General features: G+C 47.3%; 14 non-coding genes and 1 pseudogene across 14 annotated transcripts; all 15 read right to left on the bottom strand.

Moving 5' to 3' along the window:
- Positions 1–1,219: 1,219 nt before the first annotated feature.
- LOC142276950 (U2 spliceosomal RNA) lies at positions 1,220–1,410 on the bottom strand. The gene has a single exon (XR_012740330.1). It is a non-coding gene; the product is annotated as a U2 spliceosomal RNA (small nuclear RNA).
- Positions 1,411–2,528: 1,118 nt separating this feature from the next.
- LOC142276949 (U2 spliceosomal RNA) lies at positions 2,529–2,719 on the bottom strand. Its single transcript, XR_012740329.1, has one exon. It is a non-coding gene; the product is annotated as a U2 spliceosomal RNA (small nuclear RNA).
- Positions 2,720–3,836: 1,117 nt separating this feature from the next.
- LOC142276948 (U2 spliceosomal RNA) lies at positions 3,837–4,027 on the bottom strand. Its single transcript, XR_012740328.1, has one exon. It is a non-coding gene; the product is annotated as a U2 spliceosomal RNA (small nuclear RNA).
- Positions 4,028–5,144: 1,117 nt separating this feature from the next.
- Positions 5,145–5,335, bottom strand: LOC142276947 (U2 spliceosomal RNA). Its single transcript, XR_012740327.1, has one exon. It is a non-coding gene; the product is annotated as a U2 spliceosomal RNA (small nuclear RNA).
- A 1,117-nt stretch (positions 5,336–6,452) lies between these two features.
- On the bottom strand, positions 6,453–6,637 carry LOC142276998 (U2 spliceosomal RNA). Its single transcript, XR_012740372.1, has one exon. It is a non-coding gene; the product is annotated as a U2 spliceosomal RNA (small nuclear RNA).
- Positions 6,638–7,959: 1,322 nt separating this feature from the next.
- On the bottom strand, positions 7,960–8,150 carry LOC142276944 (U2 spliceosomal RNA). Its single transcript, XR_012740325.1, has one exon. It is a non-coding gene; the product is annotated as a U2 spliceosomal RNA (small nuclear RNA).
- A 1,117-nt stretch (positions 8,151–9,267) lies between these two features.
- On the bottom strand, positions 9,268–9,458 carry LOC142276943 (U2 spliceosomal RNA). The gene has a single exon (XR_012740324.1). It is a non-coding gene; the product is annotated as a U2 spliceosomal RNA (small nuclear RNA).
- Positions 9,459–10,575: 1,117 nt separating this feature from the next.
- On the bottom strand, positions 10,576–10,766 carry LOC142276942 (U2 spliceosomal RNA). Its single transcript, XR_012740323.1, has one exon. It is a non-coding gene; the product is annotated as a U2 spliceosomal RNA (small nuclear RNA).
- Positions 10,767–11,883: 1,117 nt separating this feature from the next.
- On the bottom strand, positions 11,884–12,074 carry LOC142276941 (U2 spliceosomal RNA). Its single transcript, XR_012740322.1, has one exon. It is a non-coding gene; the product is annotated as a U2 spliceosomal RNA (small nuclear RNA).
- A 1,117-nt stretch (positions 12,075–13,191) lies between these two features.
- LOC142276993 (U2 spliceosomal RNA) lies at positions 13,192–13,387 on the bottom strand. Its single transcript, XR_012740367.1, has one exon. It is a non-coding gene; the product is annotated as a U2 spliceosomal RNA (small nuclear RNA).
- A 697-nt stretch (positions 13,388–14,084) lies between these two features.
- Positions 14,085–14,226, bottom strand: LOC142277016 (U2 spliceosomal RNA; annotated as a pseudogene).
- A 1,117-nt stretch (positions 14,227–15,343) lies between these two features.
- Positions 15,344–15,534, bottom strand: LOC142276940 (U2 spliceosomal RNA). The gene has a single exon (XR_012740321.1). It is a non-coding gene; the product is annotated as a U2 spliceosomal RNA (small nuclear RNA).
- A 1,117-nt stretch (positions 15,535–16,651) lies between these two features.
- Positions 16,652–16,842, bottom strand: LOC142276939 (U2 spliceosomal RNA). The gene has a single exon (XR_012740320.1). It is a non-coding gene; the product is annotated as a U2 spliceosomal RNA (small nuclear RNA).
- Positions 16,843–17,959: 1,117 nt separating this feature from the next.
- LOC142276938 (U2 spliceosomal RNA) lies at positions 17,960–18,150 on the bottom strand. The gene has a single exon (XR_012740319.1). It is a non-coding gene; the product is annotated as a U2 spliceosomal RNA (small nuclear RNA).
- Positions 18,151–19,267: 1,117 nt separating this feature from the next.
- Positions 19,268–19,458, bottom strand: LOC142276937 (U2 spliceosomal RNA). Its single transcript, XR_012740318.1, has one exon. It is a non-coding gene; the product is annotated as a U2 spliceosomal RNA (small nuclear RNA).
- Between the last annotated feature and the right edge of the window lie 166 nt (positions 19,459–19,624).

The following is a 19,624-nucleotide window of genomic DNA, read 5'->3' as shown; positions in this document are numbered from 1 at the left end:
CGAGGCCGGCGGTTGTGCAAGCCCGGGCCCCTCCCAGCCAAGACCAAGGCAAACCCAATGAAGGGACTACACTTGATCTTAGCCAAAAGGCCGAGAAGCGATAACCAGAATTGGTTTGGGCCTCGAGTGGCACCCTGGCCTATGCCGGACACATCTTAGGGAGAGAGAGCGAGAGGGAGACAAACCCACGCCTACACAAGACATTTTGTCACCCAAGCCAACCCTTGAAAAGGCTGCTTTGCAGAGCAAAAACAAGAAGAATGGTGCGTTTTGCAGCCGCCGCCCACTGCAATGAATCTGAATAACTCCTCCTTTAGGGCGCAAGCAACTCCCCTCCCCCTTGCAGTCTTTCCAATTCACGATACAAAAAGACGGACAGGACAGGTTGCCTGACTTTCCGTCACTGCCACCCTTTGCCATCCTTACCCGTAGAAAGCCCTTTCATCATCCCCAAACCCTAATCTTTTCCCTTTCCTTCCCAGCCCCCAAACCCTGCCCTCTGTACCTTTCTCACCACCCGCTTCCCTTCTCCTGTCATCCCCCTACCACCCGGGAAAAAAAGAGATTGCCCCCTCCTTCCACTAGCCCACCCTCCCACCCAAAGAACAACTTCTTCTGCGCAGCTTGTTTTCTAGGCAGCAGCGCTATTGTGATGTCATCGGGGGGCATTGTGACAAGCCGCCAGTGTTCCGTCTCTTCATGTTGTGCACTGTTCAAACCGAAAATACATCAACAGGCAGGCTACAGAAAAGCTTACTAACAAAGGTTAGAGAGGGGCTTTCTCAGAGGGCTTTTTACAGTTTGTCTATTCCCAATTAGCCGGTTTAGTATACTTAATGAAAGTACTAATTCTTTCATAGGCCGCCCATTCTCAGTATTTGACGTTCAGGTAACAACAGGTAACTTTATTTGGAGTGGAAGCAGAGAGATAACACCAGATGCCAATTGTAGATCCTCTCACACCTGTGGTCACTGCAGCATCTGACTCCACTTTGTCCAAAAGGGATCTATTCCATTCAATTACACATGATCTAGATTAGACTGACAACAAGATACTGCACGGGACATAGCAGAGTTGGTGAAGTTGAGTGGTGATGAGTTTGCTATTTGGATGAATAAAGCAAGTAAAAAGTGTGTTAGATAAAAATTCATTTCAATTCGCTAATCGGGCTAATATGAATCAGGTGAATCGAGTTCTGCTTTTGGAAACTGGGTTAAGAAGGGGTGCACCGTTCCTGGAGGTACTGCAATACCAGGTCAATGCGTGGAGTGGACAGAGCAAGCTCTTTTTCCATCTCCCTGTTCTAAAAATCCATTTAATATATGGTCCCCAGATAGGGGACGTATCAGATATTAAACTGATAAGAACAGATACTACACTTGATCTTAGCCAAAAGGCCGAGAAGCGATAACCAGAATTGGTTTGGGCCTCGAGTGGCACCCTGGCCTATGCCGGACACATCTTAGGGAGAGAGAGCGAGAGGGAGACAAACCCACGCCTACACAAGACATTTTGTCACCCAAGCCAACCCTTGAAAAGGCTGCTTTGCAGAGCAAAAACAAGAAGAATGGTGCGTTTTGCAGCCGCCGCCCACTGCAATGAATCTGAATAACTCCTCCTTTAGGGCGCAAGCAACTCCCCTCCCCCTTGCAGTCTTTCCAATTCACGATACAAAAAGACGGACAGGACAGGTTGCCTGACTTTCCGTCACTGCCACCCTTTGCCATCCTTACCCGTAGAAAGCCCTTTCATCATCCCCAAACCCTAATCTTTTCCCTTTCCTTCCCAGCCCCCAAACCCTGCCCTCTGTACCTTTCTCACCACCCGCTTCCCTTCTCCTGTCATCCCCCTACCACCCGGGAAAAAAAAGAGATTGCCCCCTCCTTCCACTAGCCCACCCTCCCACCCAAAGAACAACTTCTTCTGCGCAGCTTGTTTTCTAGGCAGCAGCGCTATTGTGATGTCATCGGGGGGCATTGTGACAAGCCGCCAGTGTTCCGTCTCTTCATGTTGTGCACTGTTCAAACCGAAAATACATCAACAGGCAGGCTACAGAAAAGCTTACTAACAAAGGTTAGAGAGGGGCTTTCTCAGAGGGCTTTTTACAGTTTGTCTATTCCCAATTAGCCGGTTTAGTATACTTAATGAAAGTACTAATTCTTTCATAGGCCGCCCATTCTTAGTATTTGACGTTCAGGTAACAACAGGTAACTTTATTTGGAGTGGAAGCAGAGAGATAACACCAGATGCCAATTGTAGATCCTCTCACACCTGTGGTCACTGCAGCATCTGACTCCACTTTGTCCAAAAGGGATCTATTCCATTCAATTACACATGATCTAGATTAGACTGACAACAAGATACTGCACGGGACATAGCAGAGTTGGTGAAGTTGAGTGGTGATGAGTTTGCTATTTGGATGAATAAAGCAAGTAAAAAGTGTGTTAGATAAAAATTCATTTCAATTCGCTAATCGGGCTAATATGAATCAGGTGAATCGAGTTCTGCTTTTGGAAACTGGGTTAAGAAGGGGTGCACCGTTCCTGGAGGTACTGCAATACCAGGTCAATGCGTGGAGTGGACAGAGCAAGCTCTTTTTCCATCTCCCTGTTCTAAAAATCCATTTAATATATGGTCCCCAGATAGGGGACGTATCAGATATTAAACTGATAAGAACAGATACTACACTTGATCTTAGCCAAAAGGCCGAGAAGCGATAACCAGAATTGGTTTGGGCCTCGAGTGGCACCCTGGCCTATGCCGGACACATCTTAGGGAGAGAGAGCGAGAGGGAGACAAACCCACGCCTACACAAGACATTTTGTCACCCAAGCCAACCCTTGAAAAGGCTGCTTTGCAGAGCAAAAACAAGAAGAATGGTGCGTTTTGCAGCCGCCGCCCACTGCAATGAATCTGAATAACTCCTCCTTTAGGGCGCAAGCAACTCCCCTCCCCCTTGCAGTCTTTCCAATTCACGATACAAAAAGACGGACAGGACAGGTTGCCTGACTTTCCGTCACTGCCACCCTTTGCCATCCTTACCCGTAGAAAGCCCTTTCATCATCCCCAAACCCTAATCTTTTCCCTTTCCTTCCCAGCCCCCAAACCCTGCCCTCTGTACCTTTCTCACCACCCGCTTCCCTTCTCCTGTCATCCCCCTACCACCCGGGAAAAAAAGAGATTGCCCCCTCCTTCCACTAGCCCACCCTCCCACCCAAAGAACAACTTCTTCTGCGCAGCTTGTTTTCTAGGCAGCAGCGCTATTGTGATGTCATCGGGGGGCATTGTGACAAGCCGCCAGTGTTCCGTCTCTTCATGTTGTGCACTGTTCAAACCGAAAATACATCAACAGGCAGGCTACAGAAAAGCTTACTAACAAAGGTTAGAGAGGGGCTTTCTCAGAGGGCTTTTTACAGTTTGTCTATTCCCAATTAGCCGGTTTAGTATACTTAATGAAAGTACTAATTCTTTCATAGGCCGCCCATTCTTAGTATTTGACGTTCAGGTAACAACAGGTAACTTTATTTGGAGTGGAAGCAGAGAGATAACACCAGATGCCAATTGTAGATCCTCTCACACCTGTGGTCACTGCAGCATCTGACTCCACTTTGTCCAAAAGGGATCTATTCCATTCAATTACACATGATCTAGATTAGACTGACAACAAGATACTGCACGGGACATAGCAGAGTTGGTGAAGTTGAGTGGTGATGAGTTTGCTATTTGGATGAATAAAGCAAGTAAAAAGTGTGTTAGATAAAAATTCATTTCAATTCGCTAATCGGGCTAATATGAATCAGGTGAATCGAGTTCTGCTTTTGGAAACTGGGTTAAGAAGGGGTGCACCGTTCCTGGAGGTACTGCAATACCAGGTCAATGCGTGGAGTGGACAGAGCAAGCTCTTTTTCCATCTCCCTGTTCTAAAAATCCATTTAATATATGGTCCCCAGATAGGGGACGTATCAGATATTAAACTGATAAGAACAGATACTACACTTGATCTTAGCCAAAAGGCCGAGAAGCGATAACCAGAATTGGTTTGGGCCTCGAGTGGCACCCTGGCCTATGCCGGACACATCTTAGGGAGAGAGAGAGAGAGGGAGACAAACCCACGCCTACACAAGACATTTTGTCACCCAAGCCAACCCTTGAAAAGGCTGCTTTGCAGAGCAAAAACAAGAAGAATGGTGCGTTTTGCAGCCGCCGCCCACTGCAATGAATCTGAATAACTCCTCCTTTAGGGCGCAAGCAACTCCCCTCCCCCTTGCAGTCTTTCCAATTCACGATACAAAAAGACGGACAGGACAGGTTGCCTGACTTTCCGTCACTGCCACCCTTTGCCATCCTTACCCGTAGAAAGCCCTTTCATCATCCCCAAACCCTAATCTTTTCCCTTTCCTTCCCAGCCCCCAAACCCTGCCCTCTGTACCTTTCTCACCACCCGCTTCCCTTCTCCTGTCATCCCCCTACCACCCGGGAAAAAAAGAGATTGCCCCCTCCTTCCACTAGCCCACCCTCCCACCCAAAGAACAACTTCTTCTGCGCAGCTTGTTTTCTAGGCAGCAGCGCTATTGTGATGTCATCGGGGGGCATTGTGACAAGCCGCCAGTGTTCCGTCTCTTCATGTTGTGCACTGTTCAAACCGAAAATACATCAACAGGCAGGCTACAGAAAAGCTTACTAACAAAGGTTAGAGAGGGGCTTTCTCAGAGGGCTTTTTACAGTTTGTCTATTCCCAATTAGCCGGTTTAGTATACTTAATGAAAGTACTAATTCTTTCATAGGCCGCCCATTCTTAGTATTTGACGTTCAGGTAACAACAGGTAACTTTATTTGGAGTGGAAGCAGAGAGATAACACCAGATGCCAATTGTAGATCCTCTCACACCTGTGGTCACTGCAGCATCTGACTCCACTTTGTCCAAAAGGGATCTATTCCATTCAATTACACATGATCTAGATTAGACTGACAACAAGATACTGCACGGGACATAGCAGAATTGGTGAAGTTGAGTGGTGATGAGTTTGCTATTTGGATGAATAAAGCAAGTAAAAAGTGTGTTAGATAAAAATTCATTTCAATTCGCTAATCGGGCTAATATGAATCAGGTGAATCGAGTTCTGCTTTTGGAAACTGGGTTAAGAAGGGGTGCACCGTTCCTGGAGGTACTGCAATACCAGGTCAATGCGTGGAGTGGACAGAGCAAGCTCTTTTTCCATCTCCCTGTTCTAAAAATCCATTTAATATATGGTCCCCAGATAGGGGACGTATCAGATATTAAACTGATAAGAACAGATACTACACTTGATCTTAGCCAAAAGGCCGAGAAGCGATAACCAGAATTGGTTTGGGCCTCGAGTGGCACCCTGGCCTATGCCGGACACATCTTAGGGAGAGAGAGCGAGAGGGAGACAAACCCACGCCTACACAAGACATTTTGTCACCCAAGCCAACCCTTGAAAAGGCTGCTTTGCAGAGCAAAAACAAGAAGAATGGTGCGTTTTGCAGCCGCCGCCCACTGCAATGAATCTGAATAACTCCTCCTTTAGGGCGCAAGCAACTCCCCTCCCCCTTGCAGTCTTTCCAATTCACGATACAAAAAGACGGACAGGACAGGTTGCCTGACTTTCCGTCACTGCCACCCTTTGCCATCCTTACCCGTAGAAAGCCCTTTCATCATCCCCAAACCCTAATCTTTTCCCTTTCCTTCCCAGCCCCCAAACCCTGCCCTCTGTACCTTTCTCACCACCCGCTTCCCTTCTCCTGTCATCCCCCTACCACCCGGGAAAAAAAGAGATTGCCCCCTCCTTCCACTAGCCCACCCTCCCACCCAAAGAACAACTTCTTCTGCGCAGCTTGTTTTCTAGGCAGCAGCGCTATTGTGATGTCATCGGGGGGCATTGTGACAAGCCGCCAGTGTTCCGTCTCTTCATGTTGTGCACTGTTCAAACCGAAAATACATCAACAGGCAGGCTACAGAAAAGCTTACTAACAAAGGTTAGAGAGGGGCTTTCTCAGAGGGCTTTTTACAGTTTGTCTATTCCCAATTAGCCGGTTTAGTATACTTAATGAAAGTACTAATTCTTTCATAGGCCGCCCATTCTTAGTATTTGACGTTCAGGTAACAACAGGTAACTTTATTTGGAGTGGAAGCAGAGAGATAACACCAGATGCCAATTGTAGATCCTCTCACACCTGTGGTCACTGCAGCATCTGACTCCACTTTGTCCAAAAGGGATCTATTCCATTCAATTACACATGATCTAGATTAGACTGACAACAAGATACTGCACGGGACATAGCAGAGTTGGTGAAGTTGAGTGGTGATGAGTTTGCTATTTGGATGAATAAAGCAAGTAAAAAGTGTGTTAGATAAAAATTCATTTCAATTCGCTAATCGGGCTAATATGAATCAGGTGAATCGAGTTCTGCTTTTGGAAACTGGGTTAAGAAGGGGTGCACCGTTCCTGGAGGTACTGCAATACCAGGTCAATGCGTGGAGTGGACAGAGCAAGCTCTTTTTCCATCTCCCTGTTCTAAAAATCCATTTAATATATGGTCCCCAGATAGGGGACGTATCAGATATTAAACTGATAAGAACAGATGAGATTTCATCCGCAAATTTCAGAAAACGGTCATCGGCCACCACACAAAAGCGCAGTGCCGCAGGTGATCGCCTCCCGAGCCCAGGAACCACCAGCCATAAGGGGACGTAAGCACCAAAAGGCGCAACAATCCCCGAGGCCGGCGGTTGTGCAAGCCCGGGCCCCTCCCAGCCAAGACCAAGGCAAACCCAATGAAGGGACTACACTTGATCTTAGCCAAAAGGCCGAGAAGCGATAACCAGAATTGGTTTGGGCCTCGAGTGGCACCCTGGCCTATGCCGGACACATCTTAGGGAGAGAGAGCGAGAGGGAGACAAACCCACGCCTACACAAGACATTTTGTCACCCAAGCCAACCCTTGAAAAGGCTGCTTTGCAGAGCAAAAACAAGAAGAATGGTGCGTTTTGCAGCCGCCGCCCACTGCAATGAATCTGAATAACTCCTCCTTTAGGGCGCAAGCAACTCCCCTCCCCCTTGCAGTCTTTCCAATTCACGATACAAAAAGACGGACAGGACAGGTTGCCTGACTTTCCGTCACTGCCACCCTTTGCCATCCTTACCCGTAGAAAGCCCTTTCATCATCCCCAAACCCTAATCTTTTCCCTTTCCTTCCCAGCCCCCAAACCCTGCCCTCTGTACCTTTCTCACCACCCGCTTCCCTTCTCCTGTCATCCCCCTACCACCCGGGAAAAAAAGAGATTGCCCCCTCCTTCCACTAGCCCACCCTCCCACCCAAAGAACAACTTCTTCTGCGCAGCTTGTTTTCTAGGCAGCAGCGCTATTGTGATGTCATCGGGGGGCATTGTGACAAGCCGCCAGTGTTCCGTCTCTTCATGTTGTGCACTGTTCAAACCGAAAATACATCAACAGGCAGGCTACAGAAAAGCTTACTAACAAAGGTTAGAGAGGGGCTTTCTCAGAGGGCTTTTTACAGTTTGTCTATTCCCAATTAGCCGGTTTAGTATACTTAATGAAAGTACTAATTCTTTCATAGGCCGCCCATTCTTAGTATTTGACGTTCAGGTAACAACAGGTAACTTTATTTGGAGTGGAAGCAGAGAGATAACACCAGATGCCAATTGTAGATCCTCTCACACCTGTGGTCACTGCAGCATCTGACTCCACTTTGTCCAAAAGGGATCTATTCCATTCAATTACACATGATCTAGATTAGACTGACAACAAGATACTGCACGGGACATAGCAGAGTTGGTGAAGTTGAGTGGTGATGAGTTTGCTATTTGGATGAATAAAGCAAGTAAAAAGTGTGTTAGATAAAAATTCATTTCAATTCGCTAATCGGGCTAATATGAATCAGGTGAATCGAGTTCTGCTTTTGGAAACTGGGTTAAGAAGGGGTGCACCGTTCCTGGAGGTACTGCAATACCAGGTCAATGCGTGGAGTGGACAGAGCAAGCTCTTTTTCCATCTCCCTGTTCTAAAAATCCATTTAATATATGGTCCCCAGATAGGGGACGTATCAGATATTAAACTGATAAGAACAGATACTACACTTGATCTTAGCCAAAAGGCCGAGAAGCGATAACCAGAATTGGTTTGGGCCTCGAGTGGCACCCTGGCCTATGCCGGACACATCTTAGGGAGAGAGAGCGAGAGGGAGACAAACCCACGCCTACACAAGACATTTTGTCACCCAAGCCAACCCTTGAAAAGGCTGCTTTGCAGAGCAAAAACAAGAAGAATGGTGCGTTTTGCAGCCGCCGCCCACTGCAATGAATCTGAATAACTCCTCCTTTAGGGCGCAAGCAACTCCCCTCCCCCTTGCAGTCTTTCCAATTCACGATACAAAAAGACGGACAGGACAGGTTGCCTGACTTTCCGTCACTGCCACCCTTTGCCATCCTTACCCGTAGAAAGCCCTTTCATCATCCCCAAACCCTAATCTTTTCCCTTTCCTTCCCAGCCCCCAAACCCTGCCCTCTGTACCTTTCTCACCACCCGCTTCCCTTCTCCTGTCATCCCCCTACCACCCGGGAAAAAAAGAGATTGCCCCCTCCTTCCACTAGCCCACCCTCCCACCCAAAGAACAACTTCTTCTGCGCAGCTTGTTTTCTAGGCAGCAGCGCTATTGTGATGTCATCGGGGGGCATTGTGACAAGCCGCCAGTGTTCCGTCTCTTCATGTTGTGCACTGTTCAAACCGAAAATACATCAACAGGCAGGCTACAGAAAAGCTTACTAACAAAGGTTAGAGAGGGGCTTTCTCAGAGGGCTTTTTACAGTTTGTCTATTCCCAATTAGCCGGTTTAGTATACTTAATGAAAGTACTAATTCTTTCATAGGCCGCCCATTCTTAGTATTTGACGTTCAGGTAACAACAGGTAACTTTATTTGGAGTGGAAGCAGAGAGATAACACCAGATGCCAATTGTAGATCCTCTCACACCTGTGGTCACTGCAGCATCTGACTCCACTTTGTCCAAAAGGGATCTATTCCATTCAATTACACATGATCTAGATTAGACTGACAACAAGATACTGCACCGGACATAGCAGAGTTGGTGAAGTTGAGTGGTGATGAGTTTGCTATTTGGATGAATAAAGCAAGTAAAAAGTGTGTTAGATAAAAATTCATTTCAATTCGCTAATCGGGCTAATATGAATCAGGTGAATCGAGTTCTGCTTTTGGAAACTGGGTTAAGAAGGGGTGCACCGTTCCTGGAGGTACTGCAATACCAGGTCAATGCGTGGAGTGGACAGAGCAAGCTCTTTTTCCATCTCCCTGTTCTAAAAATCCATTTAATATATGGTCCCCAGATAGGGGACGTATCAGATATTAAACTGATAAGAACAGATACTACACTTGATCTTAGCCAAAAGGCCGAGAAGCGATAACCAGAATTGGTTTGGGCCTCGAGTGGCACCCTGGCCTATGCCGGACACATCTTAGGGAGAGAGAGCGAGAGGGAGACAAACCCACGCCTACACAAGACATTTTGTCACCCAAGCCAACCCTTGAAAAGGCTGCTTTGCAGAGCAAAAACAAGAAGAATGGTGCGTTTTGCAGCCGCCGCCCACTGCAATGAATCTGAATAACTCCTCCTTTAGGGCGCAAGCAACTCCCCTCCCCCTTGCAGTCTTTCCAATTCACGATACAAAAAGACGGACAGGACAGGTTGCCTGACTTTCCGTCACTGCCACCCTTTGCCATCCTTACCCGTAGAAAGCCCTTTCATCATCCCCAAACCCTAATCTTTTCCCTTTCCTTCCCAGCCCCCAAACCCTGCCCTCTGTACCTTTCTCACCACCCGCTTCCCTTCTCCTGTCATCCCCCTACCACCCGGGAAAAAAAGAGATTGCCCCCTCCTTCCACTAGCCCACCCTCCCACCCAAAGAACAACTTCTTCTGCGCAGCTTGTTTTCTAGGCAGCAGCGCTATTGTGATGTCATCGGGGGGCATTGTGACAAGCCGCCAGTGTTCCGTCTCTTCATGTTGTGCACTGTTCAAACCGAAAATACATCAACAGGCAGGCTACAGAAAAGCTTACTAACAAAGGTTAGAGAGGGGCTTTCTCAGAGGGCTTTTTACAGTTTGTCTATTCCCAATTAGCCGGTTTAGTATACTTAATGAAAGTACTAATTCTTTCATAGGCCGCCCATTCTTAGTATTTGACGTTCAGGTAACAACAGGTAACTTTATTTGGAGTGGAAGCAGAGAGATAACACCAGATGCCAATTGTAGATCCTCTCACACCTGTGGTCACTGCAGCATCTGACTCCACTTTGTCCAAAAGGGATCTATTCCATTCAATTACACATGATCTAGATTAGACTGACAACAAGATACTGCACGGGACATAGCAGAGTTGGTGAAGTTGAGTGGTGATGAGTTTGCTATTTGGATGAATAAAGCAAGTAAAAAGTGTGTTAGATAAAAATTCATTTCAATTCGCTAATCGGGCTAATATGAATCAGGTGAATCGAGTTCTGCTTTTGGAAACTGGGTTAAGAAGGGGTGCACCGTTCCTGGAGGTACTGCAATACCAGGTCAATGCGTGGAGTGGACAGAGCAAGCTCTTTTTCCATCTCCCTGTTCTAAAAATCCATTTAATATATGGTCCCCAGATAGGGGACGTATCAGATATTAAACTGATAAGAACAGATACTACACTTGATCTTAGCCAAAAGGCCGAGAAGCGATAACCAGAATTGGTTTGGGCCTCGAGTGGCACCCTGGCCTATGCCGGACACATCTTAGGGAGAGAGAGCGAGAGGGAGACAAACCCACGCCTACACAAGACATTTTGTCACCCAAGCCAACCCTTGAAAAGGCTGCTTTGCAGAGCAAAAACAAGAAGAATGGTGCGTTTTGCAGCCGCCGCCCACTGCAATGAATCTGAATAACTCCTCCTTTAGGGCGCAAGCAACTCCCCTCCCCCTTGCAGTCTTTCCAATTCACGATACAAAAAGACGGACAGGACAGGTTGCCTGACTTTCCGTCACTGCCACCCTTTGCCATCCTTACCCGTAGAAAGCCCTTTCATCATCCCCAAACCCTAATCTTTTCCCTTTCCTTCCCAGCCCCCAAACCCTGCCCTCTGTACCTTTCTCACCACCCGCTTCCCTTCTCCTGTCATCCCCCTACCACCCGGGAAAAAAAGAGATTGCCCCCTCCTTCCACTAGCCCACCCTCCCACCCAAAGAACAACTTCTTCTGCGCAGCTTGTTTTCTAGGCAGCAGCGCTATTGTGATGTCATCGGGGGGCATTGTGACAAGCCGCCAGTGTTCCGTCTCTTCATGTTGTGCACTGTTCAAACCGAAAATACATCAACAGGCAGGCTACAGAAAAGCTTACTAACAAAGGTTAGAGAGGGGCTTTCTCAGAGGGCTTTTTACAGTTTGTCTATTCCCAATTAGCCGGTTTAGTATACTTAATGAAAGTACTAATTCTTTCATAGGCCGCCCATTCTTAGTATTTGACGTTCAGGTAACAACAGGTAACTTTATTTGGAGTGGAAGCAGAGAGATAACACCAGATGCCAATTGTAGATCCTCTCACACCTGTGGTCACTGCAGCATCTGACTCCACTTTGTCCAAAAGGGATCTATTCCATTCAATTACACATGATCTAGATTAGACTGACAACAAGATACTGCACGGGACATAGCAGAGTTGGTGAAGTTGAGTGGTGATGAGTTTGCTATTTGGATGAATAAAGCAAGTAAAAAGTGTGTTAGATAAAAATTCATTTCAATTCGCTAATCGGGCTAATATGAATCAGGTGAATCGAGTTCTGCTTTTGGAAACTGGGTTAAGAAGGGGTGCACCGTTCCTGGAGGTACTGCAATACCAGGTCAATGCGTGGAGTGGACAGAGCAAGCTCTTTTTCCATCTCCCTGTTCTAAAAATCCATTTAATATATGGTCCCCAGATAGGGGACGTATCAGATATTAAACTGATAAGAACAGATACTACACTTGATCTTAGCCAAAAGGCCGAGAAGCGATAACCAGAATTGGTTTGGGCCTCGAGTGGCACCCTGGCCTATGCCGGACACATCTTAGGGAGAGAGAGCGAGAGGGAGACAAACCCACGCCTACACAAGACATTTTGTCACCCAAGCCAACCCTTGAAAAGGCTGCTTTGCAGAGCAAAAACAAGAAGAATGGTGCGTTTTGCAGCCGCCGCCCACTGCAATGAATCTGAATAACTCCTCCTTTAGGGCGCAAGCAACTCCCCTCCCCCTTGCAGTCTTTCCAATTCACGATACAAAAAGACGGACAGGACAGGTTGCCTGACTTTCCGTCACTGCCACCCTTTGCCATCCTTACCCGTAGAAAGCCCTTTCATCATCCCCAAACCCTAATCTTTTCCCTTTCCTTCCCAGCCCCCAAACCCTGCCCTCTGTACCTTTCTCACCACCCGCTTCCCTTCTCCTGTCATCCCCCTACCACCCGGGAAAAAAAGAGATTGCCCCCTCCTTCCACTAGCCCACCCTCCCACCCAAAGAACAACTTCTTCTGCGCAGCTTGTTTTCTAGGCAGCAGCGCTATTGTGATGTCATCGGGGGGCATTGTGACAAGCCGCCAGTGTTCCGTCTCTTCATGTTGTGCACTGTTCAAACCGAAAATACATCAACAGGCAGGCTACAGAAAAGCTTACTAACAAAGGTTAGAGAGGGGCTTTCTCAGAGGGCTTTTTACAGTTTGTCTATTCCCAATTAGCCGGTTTAGTATACTTAATGAAAGTACTAATTCTTTCATAGGCCGCCCATTCTTAGTATTTGACGTTCAGGTAACAACAGGTAACTTTATTTGGAGTGGAAGCAGAGAGATAACACCAGATGCCAATTGTAGATCCTCTCACACCTGTGGTCACTGCAGCATCTGACTCCACTTTGTCCAAAAGGGATCTATTCCATTCAATTACACATGATCTAGATTAGACTGACAACAAGATACTGCACGGGACATAGCAGAGTTGGTGAAGTTGAGTGGTGATGAGTTTGCTATTTGGATGAATAAAGCAAGTAAAAAGTGTGTTAGATAAAAATTCATTTCAATTCGCTAATCGGGCTAATATGAATCAGGTGAATCGAGTTCTGCTTTTGGAAACTGGGTTAAGAAGGGGTGCACCGTTCCTGGAGGTACTGCAATACCAGGTCAATGCGTGGAGTGGACAGAGCAAGCTCTTTTTCCATCTCCCTGTTCTAAAAATCCATTTAATATATGGTCCCCAGATAGGGGACGTATCAGATATTAAACTGATAAGAACAGATTTTTGATTTAATGAAGCTTTCCAAAGCACCGCAAAAATGCATGACCGAAGTCACACCAAAAACAGTGCAAAGGCTAGGATTCGTGTGGACCCCTCCGTGAGAAGAGGATCCCCAAAAATCAACCCCGTCCCTCCGAGCCAGAAGGCCACAGCGAGGGTCAGGGATCTTCGGTGCTCCCCCAAGCCGAAGCCTGGTTGAGCCTTGTTGTTGCTCCCAGCGTCCACCGAGGCATCTTACCCAAGTGGAGTAGGGAGCTACTAGTCGTTGGTTTCGCAGCCGAGACTGCCCGGACCGTCAACCGGTGTTGGTTTCTCAGCCCAAGGCTGACCGGACCTCCAACCGGGTGTTGGTTTCTCAGCCCAAGGCTGACCGGACCTCCAACCGGGTGTTGGTTTCTCAGCCCAAGGCTAACCGGACCTCCAACCGGGTGTTGGTTTCTCAGCCAAAGCTGACCCGGACCTCCAACCGGGTGTTGGTTTCTCAGCCCAAAGCTGACCGGACTTCCGACCGGGATTATAAAAATTTCCCTTCTTAGCCAGAAGGCCAGGATAGGGCAATATGCTTGGAAAGTATGAATAGGCAAGGCGCGGCGTGCGACAGAGTCTGAGGCTTACCAGGGTCCCAACCTAGCAAGTTCAGACTCCCTCCAGGGTGTCCATTCCTGGGGCACATTGCACCATAACCCCCACACTTACTCAGTCTAATAGCCTCAATCCTGGTAGGGCCATGGTTTCCTCTAGATGGATATACTATCCTCCCAAAGTACTAACAAGTGCAACCTTCCAGTGTGCATTGCATCATTGTACTAAGGTGGCCGGAGCCTTAAACCACCTTTTCGAACAATACTACACTTGATCTTAGCCAAAAGGCCGAGAAGCGATAACCAGAATTGGTTTGGGCCTCGAGTGGCACCCTGGCCTATGCCGGACACATCTTAGGGAGAGAGAGCGAGAGGGAGACAAACCCACGCCTACACAAGACATTTTGTCACCCAAGCCAACCCTTGAAAAGGCTGCTTTGCAGAGCAAAAACAAGACGAATGGTGCGTTTTGCAGCCGCCGCCCACTGCAATGAATCTGAATAACTCCTCCTTTAGGGCGCAAGCAACTCCCCTCCCCCTTGCAGTCTTTCCAATTCACGATACAAAAAGACGGACAGGACAGGTTGCCTGACTTTCCGTCACTGCCACCCTTTGCCATCCTTACCCGTAGAAAGCCCTTTCATCATCCCCAAACCCTAATCTTTTCCCTTTCCTTCCCAGCCCCCAAACCCTGCCCTCTGTACCTTTCTCACCACCCGCTTCCCTTCTCCTGTCATCCCCCTACCACCCGGGAAAAAAAGAGATTGCCCCCTCCTTCCACTAGCCCACCCTCCCACCCAAAGAACAACTTCTTCTGCGCAGCTTGTTTTCTAGGCAGCAGCGCTATTGTGATGTCATCGGGGGGCATTGTGACAAGCCGCCAGTGTTCCGTCTCTTCATGTTGTGCACTGTTCAAACCGAAAATACATCAACAGGCAGGCTACAGAAAAGCTTACTAACAAAGGTTAGAGAGGGGCTTTCTCAGAGGGCTTTTTACAGTTTGTCTATTCCCAATTAGCCGGTTTAGTATACTTAATGAAAGTACTAATTCTTTCATAGGCCGCCCATTCTTAGTATTTGACGTTCAGGTAACAACAGGTAACTTTATTTGGAGTGGAAGCAGAGAGATAACACCAGATGCCAATTGTAGATCCTCTCACACCTGTGGTCACTGCAGCATCTGACTCCACTTTGTCCAAAAGGGATCTATTCCATTCAATTACACATGATCTAGATTAGACTGACAACAAGATACTGCACGGGACATAGCAGAGTTGGTGAAGTTGAGTGGTGATGAGTTTGCTATTTGGATGAATAAAGCAAGTAAAAAGTGTGTTAGATAAAAATTCATTTCAATTCGCTAATCGGGCTAATATGAATCAGGTGAATCGAGTTCTGCTTTTGGAAACTGGGTTAAGAAGGGGTGCACCGTTCCTGGAGGTACTGCAATACCAGGTCAATGCGTGGAGTGGACAGAGCAAGCTCTTTTTCCATCTCCCTGTTCTAAAAATCCATTTAATATATGGTCCCCAGATAGGGGACGTATCAGATATTAAACTGATAAGAACAGATACTACACTTGATCTTAGCCAAAAGGCCGAGAAGCGATAACCAGAATTGGTTTGGGCCTCGAGTGGCACCCTGGCCTATGCCGGACACATCTTAGGGAGAGAGAGCGAGAGGGAGACAAACCCACGCCTACACAAGACATTTTGTCACCCAAGCCAACCCTTGAAAAGGCTGCTTTGCAGAGCAAAAACAAGAAGAATGGTGCGTTTTGCAGCCGCCGCCCACTGCAATGAATCTGAATAACTCCTCCTTTAGGGCGCAAGCAACTCCCCTCCCCCTTGCAGTCTTTCCAATTCACGATACAAAAAGACGGACAGGACAGGTTGCCTGACTTTCCGTCACTGCCACCCTTTGCCATCCTTACCCGTAGAAAGCCCTTTCATCATCCCCAAACCCTAATCTTTTCCCTTTCCTTCCCAGCCCCCAAACCCTGCCCTCTGTACCTTTCTCACCACCCGCTTCCCTTCTCCTGTCATCCCCCTACCACCCGGGAAAAAAAGAGATTGCCCCCTCCTTCCACTAGCCCACCCTCCCACCCAAAGAACAACTTCTTCTGCGCAGCTTGTTTTCTAGGCAGCAGCGCTATTGTGATGTCATCGGGGGGCATTGTGACAAGCCGCCAGTGTTCCGTCTCTTCATGTTGTGCACTGTTCAAACCGAAAATACATCAACAGGCAGGCTACAGAAAAGCTTACTAACAAAGGTTAGAGAGGGGCTTTCTCAGAGGGCTTTTTACAGTTTGTCTATTCCCAATTAGCCGGTTTAGTATACTTAATGAAAGTACTAATTCTTTCATAGGCCGCCCATTCTTAGTATTTGACGTTCAGGTAACAACAGGTAACTTTATTTGGAGTGGAAGCAGAGAGATAACACCAGATGCCAATTGTAGATCCTCTCACACCTGTGGTCACTGCAGCATCTGACTCCACTTTGTCCAAAAGGGATCTATTCCATTCAATTACACATGATCTAGATTAGACTGACAACAAGATACTGCACGGGACATAGCAGAGTTGGTGAAGTTGAGTGGTGATGAGTTTGCTATTTGGATGAATAAAGCAAGTAAAAAGTGTGTTAGATAAAAATTCATTTCAATTCGCTAATCGGGCTAATATGAATCAGGTGAATCGAGTTCTGCTTTTGGAAACTGGGTTAAGAAGGGGTGCACCGTTCCTGGAGGTACTGCAATACCAGGTCAATGCGTGGAGTGGACAGAGCAAGCTCTTTTTCCATCTCCCTGTTCTAAAAATCCATTTAATATATGGTCCCCAGATAGGGGACGTATCAGATATTAAACTGATAAGAACAGATACTACACTTGATCTTAGCCAAAAGGCCGAGAAGCGATAACCAGAATTGGTTTGGGCCTCGAGTGGCACCCTGGCCTATGCCGGACACATCTTAGGGAGAGAGAGCGAGAGGGAGACAAACCCACGCCTACACAAGACATTTTGTCACCCAAGCCAACCCTTGAAAAGGCTGCTTTGCAGAGCAAAAACAAGAAGAATGGTGCGTTTTGCAGCCGCCGCCCACTGCAATGAATCTGAATAACTCCTCCTTTAGGGCGCAAGCAACTCCCCTCCCCCTTGCAGTCTTTCCAATTCACGATACAAAAAGACGGACAGGACAGGTTGCCTGACTTTCCGTCACTGCCACCCTTTGCCATCCTTACCCGTAGAAAGCCCTTTCATCATCCCCAAACCCTAATCTTTTCCCTTTCCTTCCCAGCCCCCAAACCCTGCCCTCTGTACCTTTCTCACCACCCGCTTCCCTTCTCCTGTCATCCCCCTACCACCCGGGAAAAAAAGAGATTGCCCCCTCCTTCCACTAGCCCACCCTCCCACCCAAAGAACAACTTCTTCTGCGCAGCTTGTTTTCTAGGCAGCAGCGCTATTGTGATGTCATCGGGGGGCATTGTGACAAGCCGCCAGTGTTCCGTCTCTTCATGTTGTGCACTGTTCAAACCGAAAATACATCAACAGGCAGGCTACAGAAAAGCTTACTAACAAAGGTTAGAGAGGGGCTTTCTCAGAGGGCTTTTTACAGTTTGTCTATTCCCAATTAGCCGGTTTAGTATACTTAATGAAAGTACTAATTCTTTCATAGGCCGCCCATTCTTAGTATTTGACGTTCAGGTAACAACAGGTAACTTTATTTGGAGTGGAAGCAGAGAGATAACACCAGATGCCAATTGTAGATCCTCTCACACCTGTGGTCACTGCAGCATCTGACTCCACTTTGTCCAAAAGGGATCTATTCCATTCAATTACACATGATCTAGATTAGACTGACAACAAGATACTGCACGGGACATAGCAGAGTTGGTGAAGTTGAGTGGTGATGAGTTTGCTATTTGGATGAATAAAGCAAGTAAAAAGTGTGTTAGATAAAAATTCATTTCAATTCGCTAATCGGGCTAATATGAATCAGGTGAATCGAGTTCTGCTTTTGGAAACTGGGTTAAGAAGGGGTGCACCGTTCCTGGAGGTACTGCAATACCAGGTCAATGCGTGGAGTGGACAGAGCAAGCTCTTTTTCCATCTCCCTGTTCTAAAAATCCATTTAATATATGGTCCCCAGATAGGGGACGTATCAGATATTAAACTGATAAGAACAGATACTACACTTGATCTTAGCCAAAAGGCCGAGAAGCGATAACCAGAATTGGTTTGGGCCTCGAGTGGCACCCTGGCCTATGCCGGACACATCTTAGGGAGAGAGAGCGAGAGGGAGACAAACCCACGCCTACACAAGACATTTTGTCACCCAAGCCAACCCTTGAAAAGGCTGCTTTGCAGAGCAAAAACAAGAAGAATGGTGCGTTTTGCAGCCGCCGCCCACTGCAATGAATCTGAATAACTCCTCCTTTAGGGCGCAAGCAACTCCCCTCCCCCTTGCAGTCTTTCCAATTCACGATACAAAAAGACGGACAGGACAGGTTGCCTGACTTTCCGTCACTGCCACCCTTTGCCATCCTTACCCGTAGAAAGCCCTTTCATCATCCCCAAACCCTAATCTTTTCCCTTTCCTTCCCAGCCCCCAAACCCTGCCCTCTGTACCTTTCTCACCACCCGCTTCCCTTCTCCTGTCATCCCCCTACCACCCGGGAAAAAAAGAGATTGCCCCCTCCTTCCACTAGCCCACCCTCCCACCCAAAGAACAACTTCTTCTGCGCAGCTTGTTTTCTAGGCAGCAGCGCTATTGTGATGTCATCGGGGGGCATTGTGACAAGCCGCCAGTGTTCCGTCTCTTCATGTTGTGCACTGTTCAAACCGAAAATACATCAACAGGCAGGCTACAGAAAAGCTTACTAACAAAGGTTAGAGAGGGGCTTTCTCAGAGGGCTTTTTACAGTTTGTCTATTCCCAATTAGCCGGTTTAGTATACTTAATGAAAGTACTAATTCTTTCATAGGCCGCCCATTCTTAGTATTTGACGTTCAGGTAACAACAGGTAACTTTATTTGGAGTGGAAGCAGAGAGATAACACCAGATGCCAATTGTAGATCCTCTCACACCTGTGGTCACTGCAGCATCTGACTCCACTTTGTCCAAAAGGGATCTATTCCATTCAATTACACATGATCTAGATTAGACTGACAACAAGATACTGCACGGGACATAGCAGAGTTGGTGAAGTTGAGTGGTGATGAGTTTGCTATTTGGATGAATAAAGCAAGTAAAAAGTGTGTTAGATAAAAATTCATTTCAATTCGCTAATCGGGCTAATATGAATCAGGTGAATCGAGTTCTGCTTTTGGAAACTGGGTTAAGAAGGGGTGCACCGTTCCTGGAGGTACTGCAATACCAGGTCAATGCGTGGAGTGGACAGAGCAAGCTCTTTTTCCATCTCCCTGTTCTAAAAATCCATTTAATATATGGTCCCCAGATAGGGGACGTATCAGATATTAAACTGATAAGAACAGATACTACACTTGATCTTAGCCAAAAGGCCGAGAAGCGATAACCAGAATTGGTTTGGGCCTCGAGTGGCACCCTGGCCTATGCCGGACACATCTTAGGGAGAGAGAGCGAGAGGGAGACAAACCCACGCCTACACAAGACATTTTGTCACCCAAGCCAACCCTTGAAAAGGCTGCTTTGCAGAGCAAAAACAAGAAGAATGGTGCG

Source organism: Anomaloglossus baeobatrachus, unplaced genomic scaffold (assembly GCF_048569485.1).
Source record: "Anomaloglossus baeobatrachus isolate aAnoBae1 unplaced genomic scaffold, aAnoBae1.hap1 Scaffold_404, whole genome shotgun sequence".
Taxonomy (NCBI): domain Eukaryota; kingdom Metazoa; phylum Chordata; class Amphibia; order Anura; family Aromobatidae; genus Anomaloglossus; species Anomaloglossus baeobatrachus.
The sequence above is the reverse complement of the archived record's forward strand: the minus strand, read 5'-3'. Positions and strand labels throughout refer to the sequence as shown.